General features: G+C 49.4%; 1 protein-coding gene across 6 annotated transcripts in view; it reads right to left on the reverse strand.

Moving 5' to 3' along the window:
* Nucleotides 1-26479, reverse strand: part of Epb41l1 (erythrocyte membrane protein band 4.1-like 1) — a 118242-nt gene that overhangs the window by 90424 nt on the left and 1339 nt on the right. For all 6 annotated transcript variants that reach the window (XM_005384755.2, XM_005384756.2, XM_005384758.2 and 3 more), the window contains exon 2: nt 12244-12335. The gene's annotated coding sequence lies outside the window, so the exon portion shown is untranslated. The remainder of the gene's footprint in view (nt 1-12243; nt 12336-26479) is intronic.

The following is a 26479-nucleotide window of genomic DNA, read 5'->3' on the forward strand; positions in this document are numbered from 1 at the left end:
AGACAGCATTCCCAGAGAGGGCCCAGCTTTCTCCTCTCCTCTGGGTTTGCCCCCCGACTCCCGCACCCCACCACAGTACAACATGACCCCTCTGAGTCCCCAGAGGCTCACAGAGACACTCACCGAGGCTGAGTCCCCAGCTTAGAAAATCTTTATAGCCTTAATGGCCCAGTGATGATTTCTAAGCATTGCTTTCAGAAGTCTAAACTTTGCCTTAGCATTAGGGACTGCCAGGATCTGGCACCAGCTCATCTTTGCGGCCTTAATTGCCTGCTGCATCTCCCATCCCACATGCCTGAGTGCTCTGGCCACAGTGAGTAGGTATTTACCCCCTGCCTGATTTTATTCCCCATGAAAAGCTGCCATTTACTGAGCACCTACTAAGGTGCTCATCACCCAAGCCAGCCACTCAACCAGCACTCTCTCATTTCCTCACAACTCATTCACTCACTCACCCAGCAAATATTTATTGAATACCCACTATGCACCACACAACACAGAATCAAGAATGATCGTGACTTTAAAAAAAAAAACAGAGAGAGAGGTAGCTATGCATTGTTATAAACATTAGGAAGGAATCAAGAGTTGGAGGCAGAAAGCAGGCGGGTGGGATGGGAATCTAATTATAAGCTGACATGGAAAGGGTAAGAAGGTGACAAGGCTGCAGAGCCAGAGAAAGAATTCTAAGCAGGGAGAACAGCATATGTAAAGGTCCTGTGGTGGGAGAGAACTCATTAAATGAACAGAGGAAACCTCCTGTGACTAAATTAAATGACAAGTGGAAGGGATGTGAATGTAGTGGGGAAGGCAGGGACCAGTTTACTCAGGGCCCTGTATGATAACAAGGAGCTTAGATCTCATTCTAAAAACAAAAGAACAACACAAAATGACAGGGTCGGGTATGTGTTCCACAAAGGTCACTCTGGCTACCACTTGGAACAGAGACTTGAGACTATAGCACATGTGTGAGATGGGGGCCAAGTAAGTGGTGTGGTGCTGCCACGCAGAAGGTGCTCAATAAGTGTTAACTCCTGTTTCCTCTTCTCTCTGCCTCCACTCCCCATCCTAGGCAGGGAATATACTCTTTCATTCCTACTCCTTCTTACAGTCTCTACTTGTCAGAACTTCTAACGACATGAGATCTGTACGTTCTTCTTATTAGACAGGGAAACTGGTCCAGCAAGAGGATGCAGTCTGCCTGCCCTCACTCCCTAGGGCTGCTGTAGGGGTAGAACTAGACCCTGGGTTGACCTGAAGATTAGGATCAGAAGGAGGCAGCGAGCTCTAGTGCCTTCCCCTGGGTTCATACTCTCTACCTCCGCCTTCCCCATTATGGAGATGCTCAGAAAGTTCAGTGCCAGTGAGTTATGAGCTCAGGGTGGAGCAGGGGGCCAGGGAAAGCCCCTCCTAGGGATGTACTCTCCTGCTTGGGTCAGATAAGGGCAGAACACACTATAGGGAGAAGAAATTTCCCCCAAAAGCCCGGCTGCCCACTAAGATGTCACTTGATCCTATCAACGTCACCAGAAAACAAGTGAAGATCGTGGACTCCTTTCCCTTATCTGGAACCTGAGACCCCAGTATTTGATGATTTGTTCAGGGATGGAGGGAAAACAGCAGAGTTCTAATTAGAATACTGCAACACAGCTGTTTGGGGATCACTGAGCCCAAAGTCCCATTATACAGATGAAGAAACTGAGGCCTAAACAGGGCATGAGACTTACCCACTATCACATGCTGAGTAAGTGGCACAGCCAGGACCAGGAGTCTGCTCTCCAGCTCCCCAGGTTGCCTCCTTGACAAGGTGGAAAAGGCAGCTGGGGTGAGGCTGGGATTGGGGGGCAGGGGTCAAGGACAGGGTGGCACTGCCTCCCCAGGCCTGCCCTGCCCCAGGTCCCAGCCCTCACGTTGCTTGCAGATGTGGAGAAACCTGCTAAACCAGTCCCTGTGCGGGGGCCAAGTGGCAGGCCAGAGCTGCAGGGACATGGGTAGGTGAGGCAGCAGATACTAATAGCTGGGGGCAGGGAGGGCACAGAGAGGCTTCTTGTTGGCCAGCCGGCCTAGGCGAGTAGGCACTGCCTGGGGACAGGCGGGGAGCTGGCAGCTAAACAGCTCTATCACCAGGAATAGGGCACAACAGGACTCAGCAGGTCTCTGTCCTCACCGGTCACACAGGCCTGCTCTCCACTTCCGTTCCCGCCCTGGACACACACGTTGCTGTCTGTGTCACTTGGGTGAGAGGCCCAGGAATTTATCAGAGCAATAAGACAGGAAGCAGGAAAGAGCGGCAAGCGGGTGTCGGGGCTTCTCCCACAGCCGTCCTCCACCTGCCAGGTACTCTCCTGCTGCACCCTCGCCCCCCACACCTCTGTGAGCCTGACCCAGGAAAGAGCTGTGCACGTGCCACACCTGGAGGGAGGGTTCGGAGATCCAGGTTCCCAGCGTGGCTCAGTGACACCCCGTGGCACTCAGCATAGATTTGGGGAGCCTTGCTCTTCTCGAGCTTCTTCAGCCACCTCCCTATGGGGGGGCCGGATCAATGCCATAGTTTCTGGGGGCCCTGAAGGTCTGCTCTCACCCCCCCGACCTTCCTATCTCCTGCCCAAAGGGAAGCAAAAGAAGTCACGTCCAACAGGCTGGGGTCCTGCTGGACAGGCCTGGACAGGGGCTTCCTAAGACCTGTTTCCTCTGCTGTAGTGTCAGCTGGAGAAACCAGAGAATGCAGGAGCTGAGAAGCCCACTCCATTCCTTCCGGGCGCTCAGGCCCTAACTCAGAAGTCACCCGAAGGGCCCTGGAGGCTACTGCTAGGCAGAAAGAGACCTTGTTGTCAACCTCGGCTCCTGTGAGCGCAGGACACGTGAGTCAGGCAAGTGCCCCACAAATGTCAGGGACTGTCTTATACCTTAGGCAATCTCCTCCTTCAGTAGATGGGGAGAAAGAGGATCGGAACGAGGCAAGGATCAGCCTAAGGTCACAAAGCAAGGCCAAGGCAGAGACGGAATCACAGCATAAGCCTGACCCGCAACCCAAGGCCCTCAGCGCATGACACTCCTCAAAAAGGGGCATTTTTCCAGATTCAAAATCATGCGTCCCGCCAAGTAACCAAGAGGCACCTTCTTCACTGTCCCTTGGGAACTGCCAGATCATCGTATGAGGTTCTTCTACTCCATGCTAATCAGGTGCTGCCTTAGTCTGTCAGGGCTGCTCTAACAAAAATACCATACACTGGACGGCTTGTAAACAACAGAAATTTGTTTCTCACACTTCAGAGGCTGGAAAGGCTAAGATCAAAGCCGGCAGATTCGGGGGGTCTGGCGAGGGCCAGCTTTCTGCATCATAGATGGCGCCTTCCAGCAAGTCAGCACACAATGGAAATGGCAGGCTGGCTCTTCAAGATCTCTTTTACACGGGCACTTGTGCCACTCACTGTGACCCAATCAACACATGGATTTGGGGGGTGCAAACATTCACAGCATGTGTTTCCCCACAGTGCTCCCCTCTGCACCCCAGCAAATGGGACAGTGCCTGGTACAGGGCAGGCAATGAAAATGTGTTGCTCACTGAAGGAACAACTGGGGGCAGAATCCTTTTTTAGGCCCAAGGACCAGGGTAAAATGTGGGAAAGTGGGAAACGGACAAGAAAAAGAACATCTGAATCTGGCCTGTCTGAGGTGTTGAGCAAGCAGAGACACTGTTGGCCCAGAACTTCCAAGATCCTGGGCCCGAAGGTGAGAGACAGGTTGTCATCAATAACACCAAATGTGCAGACTTCAAGGCATGTCTTTCTGTGACCTGGCAAAACCACGAACCTGTCACTCTGTGTTTGCTCACCCTCCAGAATGTAGAGTGAAAACTCAGGGTGAGCAACAACTTCCCTGACAGGGTGGCCAGACCCGGAGGTGGACCCCCATTCCACCCAGGCCAGGAATTAAACTCCCAGAGCAGGAAGACCTGAACTGAAATCGGGGAGAAGCCACTTGGCCTGTCTTAAGACTCAAGCTCACAGTTGTAAAGTGGAGATGGTGCCGCCTATCCCGGCTCCCCTGAGGAGCAATCTGAAATGCCCGCACAGCATCGATGAGGGGGAACGTACACTGTAAACTGCAAAACGCTGAGCAGATATAAGAGATTAGTAATGACAATAACACTGCCGCCACCAGCCTAGCTGGCCCCTACAGCATCCCAATATCTAAATATCAACTGGCATGGTGACACACACCTGTAATCCTAGTACTACTAAGCATTAACTATGTGCCAGGCACAGTGCTAAGCCTGGTGCCTGCATTCTCTCATCTGGATCCCATAAACTCTGAAGTAGGGACCATTACTGTCTCCATTTTACAGATGGTAAGACCAGGCTCAGAAAAAGGAAATGACTCATTCAAACTTGGTAGTAGTAGAGAGGGATCTATATACAGGTTGGTCTGAGTTTGGGTGGAGCTCAGGGTCTTTTCAATTGCACTCAACTGAGTTTTTTAAAACTAATGAATTTCTCAAAAAAAACTGAGTTTTTTAAAACTAATGAATTTCTCAATTCATTAGTGATTTTAAAAAAAATCAGGAATACAAGCTGGGCATGGTGGCACACACCTATAATCCCAGCACTCAAGAGGCTGAAGCAGGAGGATCTCTGAAAGTTCGAGGCTAGCCTGGGCTACATAGTGAGTTTGAGGCCAGCCTGAACTACATAGGGAGACTCTTTCAAAAAAAAAAAAAAGTAAACAAAAGACTGTACAGAGTGGATTCAGAAGGGGAAACTGAGGTACATTTAGACCCTTCTTAAAACCTTCACAGCTGGCTCCTGAACATACTATGAAGAAGGCATGCTGGAACTCTGGCTTTATAATGTTGCCCTCACTCCATGACAGCTGCCAGCTGAAGCCGGTTACATTCCTACTCTCCACTTACCAAATGAGACAACCAGCCTTGGCCAATAACAACTTATTAGAAGCCAACACCACTTCCTCAGGCCAAACAGAGCCCACTAAGGGACTCTCCGCATCCTCCCTCCCTGTCATCCCCAACTCCAGGGAGACCCGGAGATAAAAGAGTTGCCGACACTTTGACTTCCTGGACAATGCCACATGAGGTTTGGTTCGGACCTTCTTCCCAAACAAATCCCTCTACATGTTGCCAGGAGTTTGTTCCATGTCCCAGTCCTAAGGCACCCTGGCCTAGGCCCCAGGGAGCCTCCAAGATGGGGACCATCACTGTATCTGTTAACGAATGAGACCCCACCGAGAGGGGAAGGGACTGGCTCAAGGTCATGAGTGGCAGAGTTGGGACCTTCCACAACCCCCTGCATCCCACAGCATCTCCCCTTCCTGCATGCAGAATCCCAGCCAAATCCACCTGCAACCTGCCTCCTCAAAGACGCCGTCTCCAACACCCCGGACCAGCCTGCCTCTCTCCTCTGAACTGGGGGAGGTTGGGGTACTTCCACTTGGTAAACCTTTAGTCTGTACAGCTCTCCAGCTGACCAGGGAAATTTCTGTGGCCAAGATAAACCGTGTGATCATTCTTTTGAGCTCTACAGTCCAGTGTTAAATTCTCAGTGCAGCTTGTGCCTTTGAATCCAGCTCCATCAAATTATGAGATCTTTTTGTGTGTGTGTCTCAGTTTCTGATCTGCCCACTGGGGATAATACTATTACCTGTCTCTTAGGGTGAGGATTAAATAAAATTAGGTGAGACAGACATAAATCACTTACAACCATGCCTGGCATAGAGTAGGGGCTTCATAAATGGCCATTGGTTTTTATGATTAGCTCTTAATAATGTTACCAGTGGTTTTTACCCTGTGATCATTCCAAGGCCAGGGTAGCAATGTCAGGGACAGCGGACTGACAAGAGCCACTAGGGTGGTGACATAAGGATGAGCTTGGTCTGTGAAGCAGAACATCTGGGCTGCATTTCAACTCCACCAGGCCCACCCTGTGCCCAGCACCGAGTGTGGAGGAGGAGGGCAGGCAGAGAGAGGGGTACTGGAGAATGGGCTGAGATGGGCTTGCCCTTGATCCACAGCCCTGGATCAAGGGCTGTGTGTTGATGATCTACCATTGTTCCTCCCCTACTTAAAACTCACCAGTGTCTCCCTATGTCAGCCAGGCTGGTCTCAAACTCCTGAGCTCAAGGGATACTCCTGCCTCAGCCTCCCGAGTAGGTGGGACTACAGGTGCCTGCCACTGTTTTCATGCCCTTCTGAATCAAAGCCAACCCATCCACCTTGCCCGTTCTTGTGGTCAGTTTCACATCCTCCCACAGTTAGCTGTCGTCTCCTAGGTAGTCACTCCGTCCTCCGCAGGTTGGCTTAGGAACCCTTTGGGCATCTCCCAAACACCAGTAACACTATCTTGTTCATGCTTGATTCATCATCTGAGTCTCCAGACCACTGGAGGGCAGAGATGGGCTGGTCATGCTGATAGTCAGTACCTCAGCATCCCCAGAGGTAGCACCACTATCAAACAGATACTCCATCAAGGTTGGCTTAATGAACCCAGGGTTGGATAAGCTGGAATAAAAACCCATCCTAACTCTATAAAACTCTAATTCAATTGCCCTGGATGAGTCACTTAATTTTTCAGGACTCATTTCTTTACCCGTTAAATGGGGACCATTATTCTTATCCTGCTTCCTCCTCAAGGCTACTGAGAGAGTCAGACAGATGTGCTTTATAAGATGCTACCGGGGGCTGGGGATTTAGCTCAGTGGCAAAAGCACCTGCCTGGCAAGCGCAAGGTCGTGAGTTCAGTTCCTGGTACCGGAGAAAAACCAAAAAAAAAAAAAAAAAAAAAGATGCTACCTCCATTAATGCATTTACTCAACAATATATGTTGGGTGCCTACCATGTACGGAGCATACTCTAACATGGTAACAGGTATTCTTTTTTAAAAAATGGTATCATTCATATGCCATAAAATTTACCACCTTAAAGTATATAATTCAATGGCTTTTAGTACATTTATAGAGTTGTGCAACCATCACCACTAATCCCAGGATCCCAGTTTTCCTGACCATGAACCCCCAGAGCTCTTAGGAACCCAGGTCTCTGGTTCTGGTTTGGTCCAGGTGTCCCTTTTCGGGGAGCCCAGCATTTTCCTTAAGATTTCTCTAGGACCAAAGTAGCACACAATATAAACACTAAGTACATGTTGTGTTCCACTTAGTGAAACAAGGTTGTAGGTTCTCCTGGGGAGGGCCCGCCCCATCAGCCTAGCCCCAGCCTTTTCTTAGACTTGCCCCTCCCTTTTCCCTAAATGCAGCAACCTCAGTTTCCCCATCCACTCCCTTCACAGGAGGCTGAAACCCATGCCACTGACAATCCAGAGGTATCCCGCAATCTTGCCCACCTTGGAGGAAGAAAAAGCCCAGCCTGTCGTGTTAGCGAGACTGGCAATAGCAGTAGATTGGGGCCCAATTTGGGGGACCCTCAGCTGGAGAAGTGGTGAGTGAGGCTATATTCAGTAGGGCTTAGGAGACCTAGGAAGCTCTGAGGACACAACCCACACACACTGGGATGGAGCAGAGAGGGAGTCCTGGAGGTAAAGAGGTGCAGAGAGGCCAGCCCAAAGGCTGTCCCAGTGACCGTCAGCACAGGGCAAGGAGAAGGACATCAGGACTTCTGGATATCGTGCTGTAGCTCTGCTCTGTCACTTTCTGATGGATGATCTTGGAGAAGTCACTTACCTTTTCTGAACCTCAAGAGGGATAGTTAGCCAGGCATGGTGGCGCACACCTGTAATCATAGCATGTGGGAGGCTGAGGCAGGAGGATCGTTGCAAATTTGAGACCAGCCTGGGCAACAAAGTGAGCTCAAGGCCAGCCTGAACTACATAGTGAGACGCTGTCTCAAAAAAACCAAAAGAAAAAGGGGGGTAATTATACCCTCCCTGCTTTGTCTCTCAGTATTATGGGATAATTGGAGAGAGGTGATGAAATGAAGAGCATGCACAGGAAAAACACAAAGGACTTGAGCTTGGTGCAAGCCAGTTGATAAAGGGCCACGGGGTTGAAGAACCCCAATGGAATAATTCCCCTGGACCTTCTCTACCTCTCCTTGCAGGAGAGAGTCCAAGGAGGGACGAGGAGTCACAGAAGGAATGCTAGACACCCGTCTGTGGCCCCCAGAGACAGCCCTTCTGGCTCTTAGGCAGGCAGTGAGCTGCACGTGATCTGCTACTACACGGACGAGAGGCTAGGAGCCATCACAGCAGCCAGAGTCAGGAGAGGAGTGAATGGGCCAGGGTCGGGGAGGGAAGGGCAGTTTTCCATGCTGAATCTTCTGTACATCCATCCCTCCTTGAGAAAACAATGACACAGCCACCTTCCGTGTGACAAGTGCAATTATGTCATTTTCTTCCTCCAAACCTCAGCTTTCTTATCTGAAAAATGGGACAGTGAAGTTCTGGGCATGCTGTGAGTCCATCTCAATAAATATGGCTATCTTTTTCCATCTTTGAAACCAAGCAGGCTCCCAGCACCAACAGCGTACTCTTCCCCCAACTTTCTATCTGAGCAGTTGGAGAAAAGCCCAAAGCACCTTTGGGGCAGAGCCCATGAGGTTGGTTGGGGGAGGATGCCTCCGCTGGTCAGAAGCTTGTGCTTCAGTCTAATGCCCAGCGAGAGGCTGAGAAGCCTTCTCACACCAAGGCTGCTTGGATCCATTCTGATTCCTGGAGTTCTGTGCTTCTGGAGGGAGGGCAGGCACCTGGCCAGAGGGCCTGAGGGAGTACTTTTTCCCCACTCACCACCACCAACAGGGGAAGAAAGCACCAGCACCTGTTGATGACCCCACCCTTGTCTGCCATGCAGAAGGCGGCTGCCCCCCTTCCATCTTGGGAGAAAGGAAGCAACGGGGCACCTGTGTTCAGCTGTAGATGATCAAACCCCTCCACACTTCTGAACACAACAGTATGGAGGGTAGAGGCACCTTCTGTGGGGTCTGAAAGCACAGCTGGCCTCAACCCCCAACCCGCCGCAGCGCTCCAGCTCGGATCAGAGGTAATGACCCCTGCAGCCCCCTTCCCTGCCTGTTCCCAGACAACAGAGAGCCCCCACCACACCAAGCGTCCAATCCTAGCGCCCTCCAACCTGCTCAAGCGTCCCTTGCTCTCTTCTTCCTGCTACTCTCTCTTCTGAACTTCAGCGGCACTTTGCCTGTCCTTCTCCATGGCCATTCACATCTCCATCCCAGGCACACCTGCACACAGGTATCCCTCCTCTGGAGTAACAGGTGAGGACAATGATTTCCTTCACAGGTTCTGGAGCCAGGTAGACATGAACTCAAACACTAGCTTTGTGGTTTCTTAGCCATGTGATCCTAGGTCAGTCACTTACCCTGTCCGAACCTCAGTTTGCTCTAGAAAATGGGCTCAACTGGGTGTGGTGGCACATGCCTGTAATCCCAGCACTAGGAAGGCTGAGGCAGGAGGATCGCTGTGAGTTCAAGGCCAGCCTGAGCTACAAAGTGAGTTTGAGGCCAGCCTGAACTGCATAGCAAGATCCTGTCTCAAAAAGACAAAAAAAAAAAAAAAAAGGAAAAAGGAAAAAAAAGAAAAAGAAAAGAAAAAGAGGTCAATAACAGCACCTCCTCTATAATCATTGCAATTAAATAAGACAATATAGCTGAGCATGGTAGCACACACCCACAACTTCAGCACTCTGGGAGACTGAGGCAGGAGAATTGCAAGTTTGAGGCCAGTTGGGCAGCTTAGTAACTTAGCAAGCTTCTGTCTCAAAATGAAAATAAAAAACAAAGAGCTGGGGATGTGGCTCAGCGCAAAGGCCCTTGGTTCACTCCCCAGTACAAGGGGGGTGGGAGATGTGACAGAGTCACTTGCACGAAGTGAGAGATCAGTAATGCAGCATTGAATATAGAGATTTTCCAGGCAAGTTCATGGATGATTTATCTTTACATCTCCAGAAACATCCAGCACAGCACCAAACACTGGATGGATGGGCGGATGGATGGGTACAGAGGCAGATCTCTGTGTGACATAAGGAAGCCCTTTCCAACAGGCAGAGCAGTGCAACCTGGGTCTCGCTGTCTCTGCAGGTCGTGAGCTCTGTGTCACAGAGTGGCATGCAAGCACACTGAGGGCAGCTTGGTCTGCTGAGCAGAGGCAGGAGGCATAGTGGTCATAGTGGTCTCTCTGAAGCAAGACTCCTTGGGCTTGAATCCCAGCTCCTCTTCTTACTCAGTGTGTGGACTTGGCTGCACCTCAGTTTCCACATGCAGTTCTGACACCCAGAAGACAATAAGAACGTGCTTGGGGAGGCTGAGGCAAGAGCATCACAGTCCCAGCCCAACCTGGGTAACTTAGCAACTTCATGAGATCTTGTCCCAAATTAAAGAAAAAAAAAAAGCATTGGGGATGTAGTCAAGTATGAAGGCCTTGGGTCAACCCCAAACCAAAAAACAAAACAAAACAAACAGAAATAGATAGGGCAGGAGAATGTAGACAATTCATCCACATTCCACATTCAGATGAGGAAACTGAGGCCAAGGCTGCAGAGCAAGTACTTGAATGTGGGGCTTTGACTTGCAGGCCAATGGCCTCCGCTGTGCCAGGCAGCCTATGAAGATCTGTTCCCTCTCCTATTTCCTGTCCCTTCAGTAACCGGATGGTGGTTAATACCTAGAGTCTCATCTTTCTTGGCTCTGAGTCCTACGGCGTTGCCTGCCCCTGAGCCTGGCTCCTTGCAGGGGTTCGGGAAGCTGAAGGAATGTGCAGAATAAGTGTACAAACAGACCTCTGCTTCCTCTTCCTGAGTCCTCTCCCCTCTCTCCTCACACATCGCCCAAATGTCAGAGAATGGCCAGGCAGCCCCCTCCTGGGAACTTCTAATCCATCTCCTCTGTCCTGGCTGCACTGTGGCTATGGACAGAGGCTGCCTTGTTCCCAGTGCTTCCTGCTCAGAGATCTCCATGGGGCCCATGTCCTGGCAGGAAAGAGCCAAATCACTCCCTTTAACTGGAGCTAAAACCACCCCTATCCCCTCTACCCAGGAATAACATGCTTCCAGCTCTGTTCACCGTTCATTCTACCTGCCCCAGACTGGTCAGCCCTGCCCCATCCCTCATAGTCACACCAGTGCCCGAGCACACATAGTCACAGCCAGTTCTCTCCTTCCCTCTCTCCCTCTCTCTTTCTCTCTCTCTCTCTCTCTCTCTCTCTCTCTCTCTCTCTCTCTCTCTCACACACACACACACACACACACACACACACACACAGGAGCAATCCCCTCACATCTATCCAAAACTAAAAACCAGAGGATTCTAGAAGGATAATATCCTGCCCCTGGCAGCGGTGTCTTACTAATAACCCCACAATGACATGTGTGTGCTACTCTGCAATTTTTTAGTCAATATAATTTCACTGGCTTGGTTCCCGCTCCATAGCCTCACCTTGCCAGAGTCGCAGCACCTCCAAGCTAGACAGGAGCTTTGACATGCCCTGAGCCAGTGATTTCCGGTGTCCTACCCAAAGCAAAGGAAGGGTCTGTGGCTTTATTTGGGAATTACTGGGGCCTGAGGAATTAACCAATTACAGTCCCCAGCCTACCCCAAATTCAACAGAAACTATAACCCCTTTAGTTACTTTGTACTTTGAGATCCTTGGGGTTCATTTGAAAAGGGGATTTCCCTGCTGGAAAGTTTGAAAAAAATACCATTAGTCTGATCCTACCTTCCCCTAACTCCTACCTGGACAATGAATATATGACTGTGAGGCCCACAGAAAGGGACATAGTAGTAGTCAGTGGCTGAGCCAGAAGGAAAACACACTCTCCTAAATCTACTCTACACCTGGGAGCTGTTTACTAAAAGAAAGCCAGGCACCAGGGCCTGCCAATCTGGCTTCCCAGCCTGACACCATTTGTCGCCAGCCTTGGTGGCATGGATAAGCAATACAGGCAGAGCAGGCTGTCAACAAGAATGCTTGGTGAATGTGCTTTTCAGCTCCTACCTCAAAACAAGCCCAAACCAAGGAGAGCCCTTAGCACTGCGCCCTTTTCCTTTCTTTCTTTCTTTCTTTCTTTTTTTTTTTTTTTGGCACCAGGAGTCGAACTCAGGACCTTGCACTTGCCAGGCAGGCTTTCATGACGCTGAGCTATATCCCCGGCCCAACTGCCCCCTTTTTCAACGCCCCCAGAAACCTGTGGCCAGAGCAACCCTCATGCCACCCCAGCAATCAAACACATCAAAACCGACAGCCTGAGGGCCTGAAGGCCTCTTTGCCCGACCTCAGCAGAAGCAGGAGACTAGGTGGTGTGTCTGGAACACTCAGCCCTCCTCCGTGCACACCGGTTCCCTGGAGACGTCCTCAGCCAGGCACCTAGAAGGAGGAGACAGTATTAGCTCCTCCGCACAAGCCCTGGGCCCAGCGTGGGCTGGCAGCTGAGAGGCTGGCACTGGACTTGGAGGGACTTCAGGGAAGTTGCTGAACCTGTTACACAGAAGAGTGGCTATGGGACTGAACACAGCAAGAGTGAAGGCAATGAGTCTGAAGCTGCAGCGGCCCACAGGGGCCAGGCCTGGAAGGGCCCTGGGAGGCCACGGTGAAGGTGAGTCTTCATTCTAAGAGTCAGGGAAACCACTGACTCTCGGCGTGGAGAAGGGACGGGAAAGGGGCAAGAGCGGCTGCGGGAGAATCAGGCAGGAGGTAGGATAAAGGTGAGATTGGGATGGTTGCAGAAGAGACAAAATAGACAGATTTCAGAGACGCTGAAGGGTGGTAGCCACAGAGCCTGCTGATACACTGGGTGGAGGAAGTTGAGGGACAGCAGGGACCCTACCCTTAGCGCTTCCTTCCATGTCAGCCCAGTGGTCTCCAGCACCCAGGAGAAAGCAGACGCATTGCTTTCTCAGCCTATCTATCCCACCTCGATCTCCCCATCTGTGAACTCAGTGTGCTTGGACTTGGTGACCCCTAAGTCTTTTTCACTTCAGTACTCTGGTCTGGTAGTTTCGCACAGGTACATAAGCTCTTTGCCATCTCCTTTGAGCCCCAACTGCAGGCCTGGGCTGGCATGTGACGGACAGGGTAGTGAGAGGGAAACATCTCTGAACTCACACACACAGGAGATGGGACAGAAGATGGGACAATCTCCAGGTGGGACAGAAGTTTAAAAAAAGAAGAAGAAGAAAAAGAAAGCATCTCCAGGTAGGTGGGGTGTTTCTACTTTATGTGGAACGTGAAAAACCAGGAGGACAGGAAGACAAGAAATGGTACATGAGCTTGGGTCCTGGAATTACACAGATCTGGCATAAACTCCAGAAGAAAGTAGCTCCTCCACTTTCTAGCTGTGTGGGCTGAGCAAGTCACCTCCGTTCCTCATCTGGAAAGGAGGGGTAAGAGTGTCAGCCTGCGTAGCCCAACTATTTAAGAGGCTGAGGCAGGAAGATCACATTTTTGAGGTCAGCATGAAAAAGACTGTGGATGTAGCTCAGTGGTAGAGTATTTGCCTAGCATTTGGAAAGCACTAGGTTTAATAGCTAGTACTACCAAAAAGAAAAGAAAGTATTTAGATATCTTGTATTTTTTCTTTTCATACTAAATCTTCTAAATCCAATATGTATTTAACATCTACAGTATCTCTTGATTCAGATGCTGAATTTTCATCAAATATTTAGATTCTTTTAGCCTTTACAATTGAAAGTGTATTTATGAATCTAAATATAGACACATTCATATACATTTATGTATATGCATAGACATTTATGTATAACTGGAGTGTTGTTTTTGAATTTTGGTTTTTTGGTTTTGTTTTTTTTTTGAGACAGTGTCTTGCTACGCAGTTCAGGCTAGCCTTGAACTTGCTCATGTGGCCCAGGCTGGCCTTGAACTCAGTGATCCTCCAACCTCAGCTTCTCAAGTGCTGGGATTACAACCATGCCCAGCTGTTTTTGAATTTTTATTTAATTTAAATCAAATACAATTAAATATTAAATCAGATAAAAATTCAGTTCCTCCACCACACTAGGCACATTTCAGGGCCTCAGTAGCCGCATGTGACTGGTGGCTGCGATAGGGGCAGCTGCAGCTCTACAGTGAAATCCTTGGGCACGTGGGCTGGTGACCTCCTTGGCTCTGACACCAGCTAAGCCTCTGAGGTAAAGTCGGGTCTGCGTAGTATGGTTTCGACTCACTTAACAAACCCCACTGAGCCTAGTACTAATATCTACCTCTGGTACCTATTACAGTCACAAAGATAGCAACAAAGGGATCAGAGGACCCCTTGTTCAAAGCATGACACTGGCTCAGAGAAGGAGGCCACCTGCCCAAGGTCACACAGCTTGCTGGGCTTGCTGACTTGCAGCCTCAGTCCCTAAAGTTGGCAGGGGCCTGCCCTAAGGCTTGGCTTCTAGAGAATGAAATAAGCCTTTGTCCTGTTCTCAGGGAGCCCTGCTCCCCCAGTCTAGTGGCAGAGAATGGCCAGAACAGGAAACCCAGGGAAGAGGCTAACAGGGACAGAGAGCAGGAGAAAGGTTCCGCTTTCAGAAGATGCATAAGGTTGTATGGTGGACCTGTGTAGAGGACTTAGACCACTGTGACCCTATGCCAAAGCCCCTCACCGCTACTCAGCAGGAGGCAAAGCCAGCACTCTGGGTGGATCCTCAGGGCCCCACCACCCTCCCCTAAAAGCTCTCACGCAGAGGCCTTTGGATTAGGGCCAGAGCCAGTACTCACCTCCCAGGGTCACCTTAGCTAGGGGCAGGGTAAAGAGTCCAAGCAGCAGCTTGCCCCCTGGGGAGGAGAGCGCCCTGGAGACAGATTTCTAGGGAAAAGGTGGCCAGTAGAGGCCAGAAAAACCTAGGTGGCTCCACCCCTCTCCTGGGGAGTAGAGCCAGCCTGCAGCCCCCTCCTGCCAGCCCAGCACTTTCAAACTCTCACCAGCTATTAGGTTTAACAATTAACTCTGATTGGTTTCCAGTTCAGCAGGAGGTAGTTCTAGCAAGAAGTCCCATCTGGGGGTAGGGGGACTGGAATGGGCAGAGGGTGAGAAGGAAGAGGGAGGACTAGTGACTGCTCACCTCCTTCCCCGGCCTCCCCCTGCCAATGTGGGACAGTCCTCTGTGCTAAAGGGTGGTGGCATAAATTCCATGAGGCTAGGAGCAATGCCTGGCACATAGCAGGTACTCAATAAATATTTTTAATCAACAAATAAAGGGCTGGATAATAGAACAGGTCAGATGGCTACTCCGGCTGATAGAGGAGCAAGGAATGAAAGCAAAAGACAGTTTGCCCTGGGCTGGGTGCTCCTTGACTCTTTTGATCCCAGGACCTCATGAAGACAGGGGTAGCAGGCACCTAGGGCATGCTGGAGACATGGCTTTGAATCCTCCCAGCCCTGGGCGCTGCTCCTGACTCCACTTTTCCTAGCCAGGACCTTAGAAGCCATGGCTTCTTCCCAGTTAAGGAAGAACCAGCACAGGGCGAGATAGTGTCAGGCCCAAAGTGCTAGGGGGCCTGGGCTGTTCTAATGCAATCTTTTGCTGCCTGGCAACAGCCACCTCTTCTCAGGCCACCCCCTGATTTCCCTCACATCCCAATATTCCCCTAGCTCCCACCTATATGGCCCTTTCTTCTTTTCCGGAAGGAAAGCCTGGAACGATGACGGTTCCAGCCCACTCGCATCCCACTCACCTGAAATCACATATACCCTGGCAACAGATTGCTCCTGATTTGATGCTGGCTCATAATTTGCATCCTCCTTGGGTTCCCTGGCACCCTCCTCACCCACCCCCCAGCCCCTGGGTCCACAGCCCAACACAAACTCGTGGAGGCCAGTTCTTCCAATATTCCCAGGCAAGGTCTCCCTGCCTGGGTTTCTGCTTGCCGCCTGTCTAATGTGGCAGAAGGAACTGGGTGAAGAGATCATGGCTTCGCTCTGATCTTAGAAATTCTGACATTTCTGGGATCATTTTGTACTTGAACTTCAGACAAATCAGGATTCAAATCGCAACCTTGGCCAGGTACACAAACAGCCCTGCAGAGGCCCAGAACTAAAGCCCAGCCAAGCCATTCTCAGCCCCAGCCCGGACAGAGATGAGCCAAGCTCTGTGCTCCCTGATCCCACCCCTGCTTAGAGCTTCCATGGCTCCCCACTGCTTCCACCATGAAGGCCTCGCTTTTCCTGCCCCACCTCCCATAGTGGCATTGAGAACCATCACGCCTCCAAATTCTTCTTGGCAAAACAAAGCTTGACACTCCCTTCCACCTGAGGTACTGCCCTGCGCCCCTTCCCTGTGCAGCTTCTGGAGCCCCCTTGGCTTCCACTCTGCTCTCTCCTGCACCCTGCACCCTGCACCCTCCGCATGTATGCTTCTCCATGCTCCACAAGAAATACCTGCCTCCCGGGCTCCTGTTGCCCTTTCCGCTTCCTGCCACGCCAGCTCAATGTCACCTATGGCACGGCAACTACAAGACTGTTCACTGCTCGACTCACTCAGCCGTGTCTCTGCCGCAGGCTGACTCCTTGTGCCTGGGTCTCGATGGCTCTACTGGACCTTAAAATCCTGAAGACCTTGGAAATCCTGTTATGACTTTTCCTGCCTCTCACTCTGCTCCCCAGCACAATGCTCGAACATAGTACGTGGTTGCTGAAACAACAGGGCAATTACCATGAAGTAAAAAATAATGTATTATAATTGTTTACTGCTCACTCGTTCTTTACAATGTTATCGGAGCTTTTTACACACAAAATTTCAGTTAACTTTCTCCAAGCGCTCAGTGGACTTGCCATTCCTATGCTGTTGTTCTAAGCTGAGAAAATTGAGGCTGAGAGAGAGGAAGTGACTTGCCCAAAGTCACACAGCCAGGAAGAGGCAGCATCAAGACTGGAATTTAAGTTTTTAGCCACTGCCCTACTTGGCCTCTTTCCAACCCCCACATAAAAGAGGGGATACGTGAGACATCGTGGCCTGCCAGTGACGTGGGCCATAGCAGTTTGAAAGAAACGAGCCCACCCCAAGGCTAGAGGCAATAAAGCTGCCAATAAGACTTCACAAGCCTGCATTAAGCACCCGCTCTACACACAGCCTTATGCTAGGGGCTGGAGAGCAAAGAATGAGACATGGGACATTCCACTATTTAAAGGCTCATAACCTAATGAGAGAGACGAGCCACCTCTCTAGATAAAACTAAGACTGAGCAGAGCTTGTCCCCAGAAGGGAACAGATAAAGTGCTAAGGGAATGCAGGGGAGGTAAAGAGAACCTCACTGTGTGGTGGGGGAGGGCTCACAAGGCTTTGTGGGATAGAGGCTGGCATCTGAGCTGAGCCTTGAAAAGGCAGAGGGGATTCTGACAGGGATTGGGGAAGGAGGGGGCTGGCATTCCTGGCAGGGAGGAGCAGAGGGAGCAAGGGCAAAGACACAGGTGAGTGCTGGGTGTGTCCAAGGGGCCTCCGGAAAGGCGTTCTCCCAGCCCTCCCCTTGGCCCTGGCCCAGGCATCCAGCCCTACAGCAGGATCACGCTGAGCTTCCCCAGACTCACAGGCACCTGGTGCATTTAGGGCAAATGGGCAGAGAAAGGAAGAGAAGGCCCGAGCACCTGCAATGTGATTGGACAGAGGGAGGGGAAAGGAGTCAGAATGCATCTGTCCAGAAACCTGGAGAGGGAAATGCTCACGAGGGCGGCGTCACTACAGGAAGTGACGCTAGGGAGGCAGCAAGAGGGTCAGAAGGCATGGAGTGGGCAGCAGGAGACTCAGCTTCCAAAACCCCAGATCAAGCTATCCAGGACCTTGATATTGTCCTGCTCAGGGTCCACTTTACATTTGAGAAAGCTGAGGCCCAGACACAAAAAGGGACTGATCCACAGTCCCTCAACACCTTCACAGCAAAGCCAGCAATGCACCTGAAGACCCCAGAGGCCAGCCTTCCCCACCTGGCTCTGCCATCAGCTTCTCTCCAAATCCATTCAACAGCCCTGAGGACACTGGTTCTGAACCTGTCATCATTCAAAGCCTCAGACGATATCAGTGGACCCTCTCTGGGAGACAACGCATGCTCTCCAAGTGTGAGCGCCATTGCGGACGTCCACGAGCATCTGAGCAACGCTCTCCAAGGGCAGCGTGAGCACCCTCTGCTTCCCAATAAACTGAGTCTGAGTCTCCAGAGTCTAGAAGAGGATTTTAGCCGGCTCCTCATTGTTGACCTTAAAAGGAGCAAAGCGTAAAAAACCCAGGCTGGGGCGCTCAGTTGCTCCCACTTGGGCCACTTCACATATTGTTTCTGCCCTCTTGCCTGTGAAGAGGGCTGTGTGGCTGAAAGTGGTAAAGCCACTGCTCCTCCACCAGGACCCTCCTGGCTGAGCCATCCCATCAGGCAAGGATGTGGCTGGGCTGGGCTGCCCCCTAAAATGGTCACAGTGGGGATGGAGTCTGAACTTGGGGTGAACTTGGGGAGAGAGAAAGCCCAGGCTGCCTCACTCACCCCGGGCCGCTCTGCTCCTTGCTTTTCCTCCCTGTGGAAGCTCACCCACGGGAAGCTGGGCCTCCTGGGCCCAGCCTCTGCCTCCTTGCCCACCTCCCCCAGAGTTCCAGCCATCATGAAGCCTGAGGGAGACTCCCAAGTATATTCAGAGCAAATAAAACTATTGTTCTTTGCAGATGAGATGATAAGCTTCTTTAACGGGAAGACTCAAAATCATCTGTGAAAAACTACGGTGGCCAGTGGGAAAGCAGTAACTAGGAAAACAGCAAAGGATCTTCAGGCTGCCTGTCACCTCCCCGCAATGTAGCATTTCTCTTGCAAGGTGGGCAGCTGCCTAGAACCAGACGGGCTCAGAGCCTGTGCCAGCACTAAGGCTGGCACTATAGAAAGGTCAGTGCCCCAAGGCGGTGGCAGAGCATAGGCCCAGGGGAGGCAGAAGTCCTGGAATGAACACTCTCCTCCCAGAATAATTGGTTCTTAGAATTTGAGTAAATGAATGCCCTTTTATGGAATCCTAAATGTTCTTGGAACCCCCATCAGGGGCAGTATAGGAAAGACTCAAGAATACTTGTGGTATTTATACATGTGTCCAATTTATTTCACTTACGATTATGGTCTCAAGGTCCACCCATTTAGCTATAAATGTCTCAATTTTATCTTTTATCTTTCTTTATGGCTGAGTAATATTCCATTATATTAAAAAAAAAAACACATCTTTTTTATCCATTCATTGGTTGTTGGGCATGTAGGTTGCTTCTAAGATTTAGCTATTATAGCTGGGTATGGTGGCACACACCTGTAATCCCAGACTTGGGAGGCTGAGGCAGAAGAACTGCTGTGAGTTCAAGGCCAGCCTGGGCTACCTAAAAGAGTTCAAGTCCACCCTGAATTACATAGAGAGACCCTGTCTCAAAAAAAAAAGCAAAACACAAAAAACCCAGATTTAGCGATTACTAACAGGGTTGCTATAAACATGGGTGAACATATATCACTGTCGTACGATGTTTTTAATTCTTCAAGGAAGATACCAGAAGAGGAATAGCTGGGTCAAATGGAACCTCCAATCCTAGTTTTTTGAGGAATCTCCACACTGACTTCCACAGTGGTTACACCGGTCTGCACTCCCACCAACAGCGGAGAACGGGGTTCCTTTTCCCACAGCCCTGCCAGCATTTGTTATTAGTTGTTTTCGAATTATCTCTCTGGTGTGAGAAACTGAAAATGTAAATAAGAACAAAAATGTACAACAGATATTGTGAAATACGAAGAAACTGTTCAAAAAGAAAAAGGAACTAGGGAGCAGGGAGGGGAAAAAGAAGGAAGGGAAAGGAAAAATGAGAAAAGAAGGACAAAATGAAAATCGAGCTTTGCACATGGGAAGGGGAGGGGCTTTGGAGGAAGGGAGGGGAATGGAGAAAAAAAAGAAGAATCAAAATATATCATGTACAGGTGCAAATTCCCTATAATGAATGTGGTCATTATGTATACCTAAATTGTACCAATAAACTTAAATTATCATTTAAAAAAAAAGTTGATGATGCCTGTCCACTTGACCAGATTAACCAAAGGGAGACTGAGACCCTTCCGTTACTTACCTTACTTCCTATTTTTTCCCTTAAGATAAAAATACCCTTCCTGAATTAGTGATGTGAGGAAAAGTAAAATTCTAATAAAGCTAAAAAAAAAAAAAAAAAAAAAAAAAAAAAAAAAAGAAGAAAGACTTAAATCCCAGCTTGGTTCTTGCTAGCTGAGCGCTACATAGGCTTTGGGCGAGTTCTTTAGCCTCCTTTGATGAAACAGGGACTACAACCTCTCCCTTGCTGGTTAATTGCTAGGATTAAAAGACATAAAACAGCCAAGCATTGCGGCACATGCCTGTAATCTCAGCACTCTGGGAGGCTGAAGCAGGAGAAACACAAGTTTGAGTCCAGCCTAGACAACGCAGTGATATAATGAGATTGTGTCTCAAAATAAAAAAGGCTGGGATGTATCTCAGTGTGAAGCCTTGGGTTCAATCCCAGTACCAAAAAATAAAAAAGATGTAAAGTCCATGGAGCACTTAGCACAGGGCTGGGCATACAGAAGTCAGTAAGAGCAGGTAGTGATTTCTGAATCACAGGGGGATCTTGGGAGGATCACCCAGACTTTCTAATTCTTAAGTGGGTCCCAAGCCAGGCACCTGAAGTAGGGCTGGAGACTTTACCTTTAGACCTCTGATCTAGAGAGAAGGTGGGGAAGGAGGGAAGACTGAGAAAAGAGAATGAGAGAAAACCCAAAAGTGGAGAGAAGAAAGGAAAGGGGAAGGGTCAAGGGGCCCAGGGTAAAGGGTGGGGCTGGCTCTCCAGCTGAGGGAAATGAAGACGGCTCGATGGAAACTGCCGGAACAGGATAAGCCCTCTCTTCTTTCCAGAGCCTCCCCAAGGCAAGGCTTAGAGGGACACAGCCTGCCAAAAAGTGCCACCCTGGCTGTCAATGGGGCATTGAAGCCTTGGGTTACCGCCATGTGCTGGCTCCCCACGCTGCTGCCTGGTGGTGGCCTCTTCCCCTCCCACTGGAGCAGACAGGGACGGCCACAGCCAGGCTCAGAACGGCACAACCTGCCGCTTCAGCCTAGGAGGCACTACGTGCTCACTCAGGGACCCCGCAACCCCTTTCTTGCCATTCTGACTCTGACTCAGCAGGACCCTTGCCCGCCAGGTCCCTACCTCTGGACCTATGCAGAGCTTCCTCTAGGCCTCTACATGCCCCTAGATCCTGCTTCTGAAGCTAAAGTTACAACAGGGCACAGCATCACTCAGGCCTTAAACGGGAGCTGTGAACCAAGTATTCTAATTGCCACTGGCCAGCTGTGATAACTTTGGATGTCACTTCCCTCCGAGCATCAGTTCATCAATTTCCCACCCCAGGCTCATGAGAGCAACAGCAAGGACCATCTCTTGGGGCCAACAAGGTCCTCCCAACCCTGCCAGTGGTCATGCCACGCTGCTGGGCACAAAGGGGCACAGAAGACCCGGCTCAGGAGAAGAGTGGGCTGGGCTCTGCTGAGAGTGCAGCAGTGTGGCAGTGGCTAAAGGTTATTACAATGATGACTATTATAATTAAAAATCACAGCAACAACCCCTTAAGCAATTTACTAGGAGCTTTCTCATTATCTCCTGGGAGTCTCAATCTGGTGAGGTAGGTAGAGCTAGATGATGATTATTCACATTTGGCAGATGAGGGGAGTGATGTAACTGGCCCCAGCTACTAAGGGCAGGGAAGCGGGGAGCTGAAGAGAAGTAATGATTATTGAATGCCTACTGTGTACTACCTACCTCACTAAGTATGCTTTCTGCTCTTATCTCGACCACGATTCAGCACCAGGACACTTGTCAAAGCTACTATCCTCATTTCATAGAAGAGGAAGCAGGCTGAGGAAAAGTAAACCATTTCCCCTAAGGCTCAGAGCTACTCTGTTCAAAGACTGAATCTGGACACAGCTTTGTAAGCTGCCAGGACCTCCTCTTTTTCCATCTTGCCATCTGTACTGAGCTGAATAGTGACACCCTCCACTCCAAATTCCTGTCTACCTAGAACCTCAGAATATGACCTTTTTTGGAAATAGGCTCTTTGCAGATGTAATTAGTTAATTTAAAATGAGGGTAGGTCCTAAACCTACTGTAATAAGGCAATGTCTTTATAAGAAAAGGAAGAGACACAGAGATGCGGGGAGAAAGTAATGTGACGACAGAGGCAGATACAGCTGCAAGCCAAGGCTCACACCTGGCAACTATCAGAAGCAAGAAAAGAAGCCTGCAGCCTACCCCAGCCTCCAAAAGGAACCAGCCCTGATGATGGCTGATTTCAGACTCTAGTACACAGAATTGTGAAAATAAATTTCTATGGCTCTAAAGCTCCCTGGCTTGTGATACTTCCTCACAGTAGTCCTAAGTCTTTAACGTGTCCTTTGAATAACAGACCTGCGGCTTTTACACTCTGGTTTTCAGATTTCTGCTCCTTTGGCAGCCCTGAGGGTTTTAAGGAGGCCTGGCAGCCCTTGAGAAAGCAGTCCATCACGTGAGCTTTCCGATGCTCTCAGCCTCTATCCACCCTGCTGGGGCCTCCCACCAAGTTTGTTTAGCAGCCCTGCCCAGTGTCCTGGTCAACAATCCTCCCCTTCTGCCCTCAATCATCCTCTACCACCACCTGGAGAGCTGTTTTTGAAATGCAAATCCGATCCTTCCCGGTTGGCTTCATTCTCTTCCCCAGCTCCCTGCCACCTGTGGTACTTGGTCCAGCTCAAGCCTGATTGGCCCCAATCTTTCTTTCAGCCTTATCTCCAGCCACTCCCCCCACATACTCCCCACCAACCGCCACCTCTGCTCCAACCACAGGAGACTATCTGGGGTTCCCCTAACAAGCTCTGCTGCCTTTGAGCATTCTGCCCCAATTAGCTAGAAGACCAAATCTAATCCAAACATCATCTCTGTTCTGCATGAAGCCTTTTCCTCCATAAGTAACCACACCCTGGCCCCTTGTACATTCTCCTGGTGGTATTCCACCTTCATGTGGCTGTCCCTACCTGTAGTCTGTGAACGCTGTTGCATTCACTTCCCTGTCTGGGGCCTAGGGCCCAAAACAAAGCCACTCAAGAGTATTGAACTAAAGTGTAGAGTAGCCACAAGAGTAATAATATTAAAAAAAAAAAAAGAGTAATAATGTATAACATTTACCAGATGTTTATAATGTGTCCATACCATGCTAAGCATTCCATACCTGTTGCCTCATTTAATTCTCAAAATAATCCTTTGAAGAGACTCTTAATGGTTCTGTCTTATAGCTGAGAAAATGAAAGATGAAATTATTTGCTCAAGTCTGTGCAAATAGTACATGGCAAAGCCTAAATGACTCCAAAGACAGTCCTAACAGCTATCGAAGCAGTCCCTCCTTATCTGAAGCTTTACTGTCAGTGGTTTCAGTTACCTATAGTCAACCACAGCCTAGAAGTATTGAGTGGAAAATTCCAAAAATAAACAATCCATAAATTTAAAGTTGTAGGCTATTGGAGTAGCATGATGAAATCTAAGGGCCGGGGATATAAAGCTCAGCAGCATATAGCTCACAGCTTGGCAAGTGCAAGGTCCTGAGTTCGATTCCCAGTACCCCCCCCCCAAAAAAAGAAAGAAATCTAACACCATTCTGCTCTGCCCTTCCTGGGCGGTGAATCATCCTTTTACCCAGTGCATTCCCCTGTATATCTTACCTGCTCCTTAGTCACTTACTAGCCATCTTAGATCAACAGTTATCAGATCAACTGTTGTGTTTGTATCCCAATGTTGTATTCAATCCTTTTTTTGCATAATAATGGCCCCAAAACACGAGAATAACGATGTGAGCAGTTTGGATAGGCTGAAGAGAAACCATAAAGGGCTTCCTTTAAGTTAAAAGGTGAAAAGTTCTCAACTTAATAGGAAAAAAACACAGTATATGTAGGGCTCAGTATTATCCATGCTTTCAGGCATCCATTTGGGGGTCTGGGTACATATCCCACTGGGTAAGGAGGAACTACCTGTGGATAAGGATCAGAAGATGCAGCAGTTAAAAAGACAGATAAATTTGCTTGAGAAAAATCTGTGCCCTGCTTGGACAGTATGTTGTCAAGGCTTAAGCGGTAATTTTGGTTGTCACTTAGTATCATCTCCCATTTTATAAATTAATTCATTTGAAAAATTTATTGAACACAAAGCATCAACTAGGCACTGTATGGGACACTAGAAAGATTAATAAACAAGTTCCTGACCAGATGACATTTACAACCGAGTGAGGCAACCAAACAATTAACAAGTTCATGTATGATTACCAACTCTCACAAGCCTTATGAGAAACAGCAAGCTCTAAGAATGTATACCAGGAAAAATTGATTTAGCCCAAGGAGTTGGCAAACGCTCCCCCGAGAAAACGACTGTTATGATGAAATCTGAGGAGTGTAAGTTCGCTAAGATAAGAAGAAGAGTATGCTAGACCGAGGGAATACTGACTGCAAAACCCCAGGGGCAAAAAAGCTCATGGTGCCTGAATGACTTAAAAAGCCAGCGTGGCCAGTTTCAGAAGAGTGGGGAAGGACTGGATCTTGCAGAGCCACGTAGGTCAAGGTAAAGTCGGGAGAAACTGCACAGAGCCCCGAATTCCCATACTGAGAGCCTGGCCCAAGTCAGTTGCCGTCAGAGAGCCATTGCATTAGCCAGTGAAGGAGTGATCACAGGAAGACCTGGGACTTGAAACCAGAACCCCTACCTTCCAGACTGGACTTTGGAGCTACTCCAGGTATACACGTGTGAGGGGTTGGAGGGGGACTCTCCAGATGCTTCAACCCAGAATCGATCACACTTTGAAAACCACGGTTCTAAGACAGAATTGAGGGAAGTTGAAGAAGGTGACTCTGGACCCTGGCCAGGGTTCTTGGGTGAAGGAAAGATGGATTCTAAATTTGGGTAATGAGACTTACTCTACCACTCTGTGCAAGCGATAGGGCCTCAAAGATTCCCATCCAGCCCCTTAGCTGCTCAGCCAGGAAATAGGGGTTTAGAGAGTTTAGACTCTCTAACATAAGAGAGGCTTAGTAAAAATGTGTCGGATGAACAAATAAGTCCATAAAGGGAGTCTGATCAAAGTCAAAAGGAGACCTCTGGACCAGACTCCAGGGCCCCTGAGCACGAGGGCAGAGTCTTTTTCTTGTCCTGAGAGTCAGAGAAGAGACAATCTCAGTTTTTCCCAGAATCTGCTGCCTCTGGCAGAGAAACTTTGTAAGAATTGCAGAAATCTGCTATTGGCCCCCAATTCTATCACCCATCCACCTTCCTTCCTTTTACACTTTCAGTTCCCTCCTTTACACTCCAATTCCTGTGCACTTTCCTGGCAAGCCATGCAGCAAACGGGGAGGTGGAGTCACAGGGAAGAACTGTAACTGGAGGAAGAATTCTTGTACTTGCATGTCCTTCTGGAGCAATTCCTTCCTTCTGCAAGATTCTCAGTTTTTCTCTATCTTTGTATCCCTGTCAAACTCCATTCTACTTACATTTCTGTACCCATGTTTGAAACCCACAAATCCAGAAACTAAATCCTCAAACTTCCTATTCACTCACTTTTGCTAAAATAGTGTGGCCCTAGGCAGAATTTTAAAAAAAAAAATCTTATTCGAGTGGGCAGCAAAATGGCACTTCTCTTGCAAACCCACATGCACAGACTCACAGTACACCAACACCTATTATACATACAGAAAAACAAATATACCAGAACTTATAAAAACCAGATATCATATACATCAAGAGACACCATAGTCACTGTTTATTGATAAAACACACATATACACCCAAATACACACAAAATGCACAGGAAAACACACACATGCACAGACTACAGATCTAGAAATGGATGCAGTCTCCAATACATGAAGGTGCAGACACCCAGAGACATCCCTCTCAAAGTAGAGTGGTCTCCTGATGGGGGATTCCTTGGAGTGAGGCCACTTGCAAACCCACATGCAGACTCACAGTACACAAACACCTATTACACATACAGAAAAACAAATATACCAGAACTTATAAAAAACAGTTACCATATACATCAAGAGACACCATAGTCACTGTTCATTGATAAAACACACATAAGAGAGTGATTCTTCCTCTTAAAGCTTGTGGAGCCCTGGAACTGCTGCTCTTCAGCAAGGGTGAGGGTGTGGGTGAGGTGGGAGTGCTGCCGACCTGGCCAGGCTGGGTCTGGCCCTGGGTGACAGTTTTTGTGCCACGACAAAGAAATTGATCTCTGAACCGGCTGGGTCACCAGTCTCGGGACCGTTGTCGCCCACACCCACGCCTTCATGTACCCGCCCCTACACACCCCTCCACCCATCCCTCGCGCACACACACCGGGGATTTGAGCAGGACACGCCCTCCGCTCCAGCTCTGCCCCGGACGCGGGCGGCGCTGTCAGCCCAGCTCCCTCGGCCCCGGGTGTGGCTGCCCACCTGCCAGCGGGGAGTCTCCGCCCGCCCGGCCGCGGCCGCC

This window comes from Chinchilla lanigera, unplaced genomic scaffold (genome assembly GCF_000276665.1).
Source record: "Chinchilla lanigera isolate Chin_1 unplaced genomic scaffold, ChiLan1.0 scaffold00021, whole genome shotgun sequence".
Classification (NCBI taxonomy): domain Eukaryota; kingdom Metazoa; phylum Chordata; class Mammalia; order Rodentia; family Chinchillidae; genus Chinchilla; species Chinchilla lanigera.